The following is a 10182-nucleotide window of genomic DNA, read 5'->3' on the forward strand; positions in this document are numbered from 1 at the left end:
TGAAAATGTTTGCCGATCCCTAGTCAAGATCAAAGGTCCACCTACCCCAGTGTCCTGTTTCCAACTGTGGCTAGGCTGATGTTTCTGGAAAACCCCACAACCAAGTCTACATATGCTCCTCGCCCATGGCCTATTCTCCAGCACAGTGGCATAGCACCGAAGGGGGACGCAGGGGCAGTCGCCCCAGGCGCAAAATTGTTAGGGGCACAAAATGTCAATACAGCTGCACGCTTCCGTCGCTGGGCTCTGTTGAAAACATCTTCGCCGTGCGAAGCAGGAAGTGACCTCTCCAGACAATGAAGTGACTCTTCTTTTCCTGTCTCTGTGGCTATGATCTGGGTGAGGAGGACTCCATTAGGCAGCTGAATGCGCATGCATATTCTGTCTGCTTCCCTCCCTCTGTGTGGCCCCGGGGACTGGCAACCCTTGCTACGCCCCTGCTTCCGTATCTGGTATTTAGCTATCGTGTTGACTGCCCTTGAACATGGAAGCTCTATCTAGTTGTTGCGGCCATCATCACAGCTGCTGTGTCTGTCTCCTCAGCCCCTCCTGCAACCTGCGTTGGTACGATCCGGCATTCTGCCCTCCACCTCTGTAGCAGGTGGAGGTTGGTCCTTCCCAAGTCAAGGTGAGGGGGATGTGTGTGTGGTACATGCAAACTGTGTGAATATCTCTGCATTTCTATAGCAACTGAGCCTTCGCGCTCTTTGAAGAGGCAACTTAAAGTTGTGTTTCTCTCCACCCTCCTGTCGGGTTGATGGCCACAATTGGGAATATATCACTGCGATCATGGACGGTAATTAGCCCATTTGTCTTTGCGGCCAGCTTCCTCCCTGCTCCCCCCAGCAGCAGGCGTGCTGCGATATTATCCATACTATGGATCGGCTTCCTGGTTAAGAGGACGATGCTCAGCGATTATAAGGGTAAGGACTTTATCCTCCTCGTGTCTTTTAGAGCCATCCATCTACAGGCTTTTCACGCTGCAATGAGAGCAGGCAATTGCCCTTGCCACCTCCCGTCCAGATCTTGCCTTCTTCTCCGCTTGCGTGACACCAGGAAGAAGTGCAGTAGCTCCGTGGAGGAGCATATGGGTCCCGGGTTCAAATCCCGCAATTCCAAGATAGAGCTGGGAGGGACTGCCACCCACATCTGAAAGCCAGTGTGGTATAGTGGTTAGAGTGTCGGACTAAGCCCTGGGAGACCAGGGTTTGAATCCCCACTCAGCCATGAAGCTCAATGGGTGTCAGGAGGCAGAGTCAGGCAATAAAACAGGAGCAATAAAACACGAGGCGTCCATGAAATTAACTCTTTTTTCAAAGAGACCAACACAGCGCAGACCTTGTGATCACAGCAACTCTTCCCAGTAGGTCTTGCCCCAATGAGGCAGTTGCAAGGACTTCCCACAGCTCTCTAAGTCTCCTCCTTCTCTGGGTCCTTCCCAAGCAACTTCAGGCTCTTTTGTCTAGTCTCTTGTTGCTCTGCCCTCTTCTGTGTATGTGCCTTATTTTGATGTGCCTGTTCATAACCATTCTTCCCCGTTGTGTTGCTGCCTCAGCCCTTCACTAGACGAGCCCAGCTAATCGGGAATCACATCAGCGAATCTGATGGTAACACTGGGAATACGTAGCCAATCAGATCCAGCGGTGCAGTGACATTGCAGAGAGCAAGCAAAGGCAACTCGGAGTGATGGCGCGGCCGCCTGGGTCCATGCTGCCCTCACTCTGAATAGGGAAATGCTTTGGGGCCCACTTTGGAGCTGAGTGGGGTTGCTTTTCCAGGGCCGCTGCAAATATTCCCCCCCTTTCAGCACCTTCTCCTTTGGCAATTCCAGGGCAAATGCTCCGGCCTCCTGCCCACCTTGTCTAGGCTTTGGTGGCAGCTCCTCCTTTTTTGTTTACTTGCCTCCAACTCCACCGGCATCCTCCGCCGTTTTTATAGCCAGGAATAAAAGTTATAGCATCTTTACGGAGTGATCCGCTGCTATTTATTCCTTTATTAAACCTCCATTCCTGTTTTATTATGGAGAATGACAGATGGCCCCCCTGCAGGTCAGGGAAACGGTAAGCATTTCAAGCCCGGTGACTGATGGGTAGCTGCACACAGCGTCCAGGGGGAGCAAAGTGGAGGGGGGGTCATCAATCAACAAGGTAACGGAAAATCTCCAGTGGGGATGAGGCTCTTTATGGCTTTACTTTATTATGATGATTATTTTTTAACAGGAAAACATGGATTTTGTTCCACTTCCCCAGGAAGTCACCTAGGGAGGAATTAAAGCTGTAGCAAGGAGCCAGGCAGGCTGATCTGCTTTCAAAATGGCAGCCAGCTACAGAGTCGGCTGGCTAGAGTGACGACTCCTCCTCTTAGGAAGAGGAGCGGGTGGGAAAACTTAGGACTGGGGGACAAAGGAGGTCCTCCAGTCCTCTGTCTAGGCCACACCCCTTCATAGGCCACACCCACTTCCCCAAGCCACACCTTTGCAGAGCACATTTACCTGGCTGGAATGTGCCCTTGGGCTGTGATCTTGCTGGCCTGCAAGGAGGATGAAGTAGTTGTGTATGAAAAACCACTAATGTGTGTGAGTGGAAATTCGGGAATTAGGCCAACCACGAGCTGAGAGGCCATTGTGCTGTTACATCTGCTCTTAAAATGTGTGCATTTTAAAATGTATTGTATCAGACCCTCCAAGTGTCCCTATTTTCCAGGGACAGTCCTGGATTTACAGAAGCCGTCCCAGTTTCTGATTTGATCCTGGAATGTCCTTAGGACATTCCTCTTTTCACTGGAGAAATGTTGGAGGGTATGGACATCTGAAGGCAGCCCTGTATAAGGATTTTTTTAATGTTTAATGATTTATTAAGTTTCTATACATTTGGAAGCTGTCCAGAGTGGCTGGGACAACCCAGTCAGATGAGCAGGGTATAAATGATATTATTATTATTATTATTATTATTATTATTATTATTATTGACTTTCCTATTTTCATCGGAGAAACGTTGGAGAGTATGCTAACTGGAATTTCTGAAAGGCAGTGCTTTGTCCTGGAGTCAATTGAAAAATTGTGTTTCCTGGCATTTTTGTAAAAAAAGAAAAGAGAAAAGGAAAAGAAAGAAAAGAAAAGAAAAGCTTAGCAATTTTGGGGTTTGTCTAAAAAAACTCAACCATTTGGGGGTCTTCCTAAAAAATAGCTGAACAACTTTTGGGGTGTCCTGGTTTTTTGAAATATAGCAACCCTAAGTATGTTGTATGTCTATTTCTCTCTGTGTTTGTGTATTTGCACACACACTTTGCTTGTAAACTGGGACTTGAATGGGAAGCGATGTATAAATTTAATCCACCTAAACCTGAGACAAAGGAGTTGTTGGCGAATAGATCACCTGAGCTGCCTGTTGGGAAGAGGACTGTGCTGCCCCCCCCCACCCCCCGCCCAGCTTTTCAACCTCCGCAACTTGACAGAAGCAAGCAAATCTTCTGCGTTGGCACCCGCAAATCCAAATGAGAAATGTCCTCTCTCTGACCTTCCTTCGGCTGAAAGTCAAAAGAGCAGAGCTGCTCGTAGAAGGGAGGGATGGGGGAGTTTGAAATGTGAGCCGTGATTAATGCACCAGTTTGTGCCTGTGCGCTGCTTAAAAGTTCAGCCCTGCCCCCAGGAGATGGCAAGCAGGAGGAATGGTTGTGAAATACTGCGGGTCCTGCTACTCAGAATCAAGGGGAGGGGAAACCCTTTGCAGGGTGAGGTGAGGGCCACACGCCCTTCTGCGCAACCTCATGAGGGCCTTTGTACAATAGGTAATAATAATAATAATAATAATAATAATAATGACTCACACAGTCGGAGGGATCCAAGGGTCATCTAGTCCAACCCCCTCAATGCAGGAATCCTGCCCATAGCCATCCCTGGACTCAAACCACCAACCTTCTGGTTAACAGCCAGACACACGCTGAGTCATTTTTAAAATATATTATTATTATTATTATTATTATTATTATTATTATTATTATTATTATTATATTATGCCTATCTTATTGGGTTGCCCCAGCCACTCTGGGTGGCTTCCAAGTAATTATAACATAGTAAGACCTCAAACATTAAACATAAAAAAATTCAGGGTTGCCTTCAGATGTCTTCTAAAAGTCAGGTAGTTGTTTATTTCCTTGACATCTAATGGGAGGGCGTTCCACAGGGCAGGCGCCACCACCGAGAAGGCCCTCTGCCTGGTTCCCTGTAACATCGCTTCTCACAGTGAGGGAATCGCCAGAAGGTCCTTGGAGCTGGACCTCAGTGTCTCGGTTGAATGTTAGGGGAGGAGATGCTAGTTTCTAGACACCCTCACCCACCCTTCTCTATCCTCCAGGCAAACATGATCAGAGAGTTCAAGGACATATTCCAGTCAGGCAAGAACACTCCCAGTGTATAGCAGGGTCTGTAAGGTTATGTGGAGAACCTGAAGGGCTGCATTTATGCCCTGGGCCTGAAGTTCTCCACCCTGCTCTGAAAAGTTCGTTTGTGTGTTTATGGAATTGCCAAGTTGATAAAAAAAACCTGTTGGGTTTTTGTGGTGGGGGAGGTATGTTGGGGGAAAGGAAGAGAATTGTAGAATGGTAGAGTTGGAAGAGACCACAAGGGTCATCTGGTATAATCCAATGCAATGCAGGAAACCTTGGCCAACATGGGGCTCAAACCCACAAAAAACTACATATTTTGGATGTGCACTGGTCATGAGATTTGACTCATTTCTGAATCTGTAGCATTGGAAAGCAGCCTGATCCATTTATTCCGTTCTCAGTTCAATGTGATAAAAATGATGCTATGTTCTTTCCCATTCACTGTAATGGGGAATCTAAGCATGTTTATAACGTTTTTCCCTTTTCACAGAAGTGGATGGACTTTGCAGGCAGGTCAACCCCTCCAGGGTGGATTAAGCTTGCCAAATTGCAGATGCAAGTAGCCAGGGTTTCATGCAGTTTTTAAGGATCAGGTTTAAATTTTGTTGGCTTGCTTTTTTTAAGGTTTTTTTTTTTCATTTTCTGCCCAAACTGAATGGAATTTGCAGACATAGTCACCATTCTGAGGTGACAAAGCATGTCGCCAAATTTCAGAATGATAGCTGCAAGTGGTTCTCCCACAGGGGCAGACTTTATTATTTTGGGGTTGGTTCAATAGGAATCATTGGGGGGTGGGAGTGGGGGCTGGGAAGCATGAATCCCCAGGAAATATTGGGGGGGGATGTCATGAGGGGCCAGTGAAGTCAATGGAAAGTGAGAGCATGGGGATGTAGTTAGCCGAGGACCTAAATGGCGGCATCATTTATAGTCTCTAATTGTCTCAGGGTTACTTTGGTGCTGAGTGGACTCTAAATGCATACAGTTTTAAGGCTTCATCCCTGCTCTGGCAGAGTAATGCTACATTGACTCCGAGGTCCATAAAGCAAGACCCAACCTTCAAGAAGAAATTGACGAAGCCTTCTCTGAGGACTCCGCAGATGCAGAGATAGCCGAGGGAGGAATGAAAGCAATGGAGGAAGACAGAGAATCAGATGGCTACGTAAACAAGACAAGGGAAGCTCTAGCCTCATATTGGACAGGGACCCTGGACCCTTTTGAACAGAAGTTTGGAATGTGAGGGGATGCGGGTGGAGCTGTGGTCTAAACCACTGAGCCTAGGGCTTGCCGATCAGAAGGTCGGCGATTCGAATCCCCACAATGGGGTGAGCTCCCGTTACTCCAGCTCCTGCCCACCTAGCAGTTTGAAAGCACGTCAGAGTGCAAGTAGATAAATAGGTACCGCTCTGGTGGGAAGGTAAATGGCGTTTCCATGTGCTGCTCTGGTTTGCCAGAAGCAGTTTAGTCATGCTGGCCACATGACCTGGAAGCTGTCTGCAGACAAACACCAGCTCCCCCTTGGCCAGTAAAGCGAGATGAGCGCTGCAACCCCAGAGTCGTTCGCGACTGGACTTAACTGTCAGGGGTCCCTTTACTTTTACCTTTTGGAACGTGAGAGCATGTGAGGGCAGTGCAACCAGGGCAGCTAAGATGATGCTCTCCATTGATGGTGGTCAGGGATGATGGGTGATGGAGTCCAACAGCATCTGCATGGTCTTGGCTACCCCGAAATACGTGGGATATTTAAAAAGCAGTCAAACCAACATGCGGGTTTTGCTAGAGAGGCACATGACAGGAGCTGAAGCTGAAGCTCACAGACTATTTCCTGTAAGTTTGCTAGAGAGGACTTTGTGAGAGACACTCCCACTGTACCCCAACAGGGCGAGGGAATATTCTCCTACCTGCCTGGATACACTCTCTTACTTCTTTCCCCATCTCCTTCCATCCCCTCAGCAATGTGAGAACGTCTGCCTGTCTGAGCTCCTATCTCAGACTGGATTTTAAGCTAGGCCTAAGTATGTCACTGTAGCTGAATTACCATTTTAAGTCTGCCTGAACAAAGCTGCTGCATCTGTTACTCTTCAACAAGTATTTTGAGTGAGGAAATGTTATTTTTACTTTTTCCAAGACGGATTGCGTGATTATTTATTCCCGCCAAGTGGGAGGGGTATAAATAAGAAAATTGTTGTTTTTTTAAGGGGGAGAAAAGGGGGAAATATTGGGAAAATCCAGTCTGCCTTAAGACAACCTGGATTGCTTAAAGTAAAAGGCTAAAACTAAGTTTCCCTTTTAATACACAAAGGGATGTACTCTGCTGAGCTCACAAACACGAGGAAGGAAATATAATATCTACTAAATATATCCTCTCCTAGCATTCCAACAAAATAGACATTTTGGGGAGGGATGGGGAAAACTGGGAGAAAAAGGGAGGGAAGTTTTTGAAGCTGCTAGAAACTATTGCAATTTGTGTGTTTGGTCCCACACCCGGCTCCGTGAGAAGCCTTTTGTGTGGCTCCGCTGCCATCCCAGCCGGCTCCCTTCTCCAGACCAGGGAGCGATGCAGCCAACCCGCCCTGCACGCGCCACGGGTGGCGTTTTCTCTCTGTTTGCAGTCACAACGTGCAGCCGGAGCCCCCGTGGCTGATTTATAATCCCAGAGTGTTATTGCGGCTCGCTCTCCTCCCCCGAATACTAACGGCCTAGGTGGCAGCTGTTTGAATGGAACTTAATTAAAAAACAATCGCGGCCCATTTGGAGGCGAGTGCTAATTCGGAGAGATCAAAGAGCCGCTATCGGGGAGCGGCGGCTGCTCCTGGCGGGCTCCAGGCTCATTCGGAACCTCGTCACACAGAGAGCCGGGACGTGGCTGTCGCCTCGGCGTGGAGCCCGTGGCGGAGCGCGTGTGGCGAGGGGAGGAGACGACACGCGGGAGGGAAGGAGGGCAGCCGGGAAGGAGCGCCGCCCAACCCAGTATCCTGTCTCTGTCAAGGGAGGCATTAAACAGCCCTCTTAACTCAGTATATCGCCTCTTTCATGGGAGGACTGAATCACTCTCCTCTAACCCAGTAGGCTGCCTCTGTCAGTTAGGGATTAAATAGAGCCCTCTGAACCAGACAGTATATATTATCTCTGTCAAGGGGAGGCTGAATAGCTCTTCTCCAACCCAGTATACTGCCTCTGTCAAGGGATGAACAGCCCTTTAACTCAGTATCAAAGGAGGATGGAGGGATTAAATAGCCCTCCTAACCCAGTGCACTTCATCTGCTGAAAATGACTGCAGCCAGTGGCATAGCACGGGTTGCCAGCACCCGGGGCCTAACGGTGTCCGTGTCATCCAGGAGACCACAGCTGCAGAGATAAGAAAAGAAGAGTCGTTCTGTTGTCTGGGGAGGTCACTTCCTGGTTCACATGGAGAAGCCATTTTCAACAAAGCCCAGTGACGGAAGCATGCAGCTGTATTGAGGTTAAGGCAGTACGGAGCCACGTCACTCCCAGAAGAGACACGTGGCTCGGGCATGCTGCAGGCCCCTCGGTAAGTGCCAGCCCCCACAGTGTGGCTGCGTTTTGTTATGTTTGTTGACTGAACTAAAAAGTTTCATGAGCCCAATTTTTAAAAAAATTCTTTTTTTAACTCATATTTTTGTCATTTTGTCACCGCCCCCTCAGTGATGACACCCTGGGCGGCCTGCACACCCCGCACCTCCCTTCCTCTGCCGCTGCACCAAGCACCTCCTGCCCCTGAACTGTGCTGGCTGGTCATTACAGGAACAATTGTTTAGAAACTGGTGCCTGAGTTTTTGGTTTTCCTCTTCCCGCCCTGTCCCTTTCTCCTTGTAAGTTGTGCCTTTTTTAGATTGTAAGCCTGTAGGCAGGGACTGTCTTGTTTTAACTGATCATATGCAAGCCGTTCTGGGAGCCTTTTTGGCTGGTGAGAGGTGCTACAAATGCTCTACATAAAGAAATAACATTTGCATAGCTTTCACTGCAGATTAGTGTGTTGTTTTTCCTGGTTTCTGAGTCCTCTTCTTCTTCTTTATTAAATTTGTATACTGCCCTATACTCGCAGGTGGCAGGTCAGTTCACAGGATAAAATAACCATATAAAAACACAAAATACATAATAAAAACCAGAACAACCCAATAACGCTCCCTGCAACAAACCCCCACATTTTTAAAGGGCATTGAATGTCAGTCAACCAAAGGCTTGGTTAAAGAGGAATGTTTTTGCCTGGTGCCTAAAGGTGTATCATGAAGGTCGAAGGTGGCATATACACCTTATGTTGAAAGGACAGTTAAAGTGCATGGCTCCTCCCCCCCCAAAAAAAGAATATTGGGAACTGTAGTTTGTTAAGGGTCCTGAGAATTGTAGATTTGTGAGGGGTAAACTGCATTCCCCAGAATTCTTTGCAGGAAGACATGTGCTTCAATGTTCTTTAAACACACAGTGTGTGTGCAGTCATAGGAGACTCTCCCCCTGCTCGCCTGGAAATCTTATCCAACCATCTCACTCTGTACCTAGTGTGAAATTCGGGCTCCATTGTGGCTGGTGCCCACTGGCAGGGCAGAAGGCAAGGAGGAGACCAACAGGAGGTAAAACCACCAGATCCAATAACAGGTAGCAATAGCCCCTGATTGATCGAATGATTGGCAGGTAGGTAGGTAAGAAGGTAAGTGAGGCTGCGGTTGGCGGGGCAGTGCCACAATGGATCAGCCTCCGGTTGCACAACTCAGTGGTGCATACTCTTGGCCAGTGGCTTCTCTCTGTTTGCAACAACATTCAGGAGAATCACAGCTTCGAAGCCCGCCAATCAGCTGCCTGCTACCAGATACAAATCTCTCGGAAAGGCAGAGCAGATCAATGTGTGTGTGCATGGATTAATTGGGCTTCTCAAGCACTTTCACAGTCCCTTTCTCAGCCCCCCCCCCTTTCCCCGTGTTTTAAAGACTACTCCAGCTTTGCAAATAATTTCCCAAGGCCTGTCTGCCTGCACCCTCAACTTCACTCCATCTGCTTCCACTTTCACGCTCTCTCTTTTCCCCTTCCCTAAATTCCATCTATCCATCTGCTTAAGGGAGGCAGAGGGAGGGAGCTGCAGGAGGGATGTCACAAATGAATGGATATTATATGTAGGGAAGGGCCGCTGCTCAGTTGTAGAGCATCTTGGACTGGTGTCCAAGCTAGAGGCGATTGGACTCTCCAACTCCACCTGTCTCTGGGTTTTGGATTTTTTGTCAGAACGTTCTCAGAGGGTTAGAGTAGGGTCACACATGTCCACAGCCCTTAGCCTTAACACCGGCTCACCACAGGGTTGTGTGTTGAGTCCCCTGCTCTACACTCTCTATACGTATGACTGTACAGCCATCTATTCCAGCAACAAAATCATCAAGTTTGCTGATGACACTACGGTGGTAGGGCTCATTTCAGGAGGGGATGAGTCCGCCTATCGGGACGAGGTGGAGCGGCTCTGTGTTTGGTGTGGAGAGAACAATCTGGCTCTTAATACGGCTAAGACCAAGGAATTGGTGGTGGATTACAGGAAAAAAAAGGCGGACATTCAGCCCTTGTATATCAACGGGGAACGGGTGGAGAGGGTGGCGGAATTCAGGTTTTTGGGAGTAGCTATCGATCAGGGCATGACTTGGAGCGCACATACCACTGCTCTGGTGAAGAAGGCCCAGCAGAGAATTTATTTCCTCAGACTTTTAAAGAAGAACAATCTGAGTGAGAGACTGCTGGTGTGCTTCTACCGAGGCTCCATAGAGAGCATTCTTACATACTGTATTTGTGCTTGGTTCTCCAGTT

This window comes from Podarcis bocagei (genome assembly GCF_964188305.1).
Source record: "Podarcis bocagei genome assembly, chromosome: 16".
Lineage (NCBI taxonomy): Eukaryota > Metazoa > Chordata > Lepidosauria > Squamata > Lacertidae > Podarcis > Podarcis bocagei.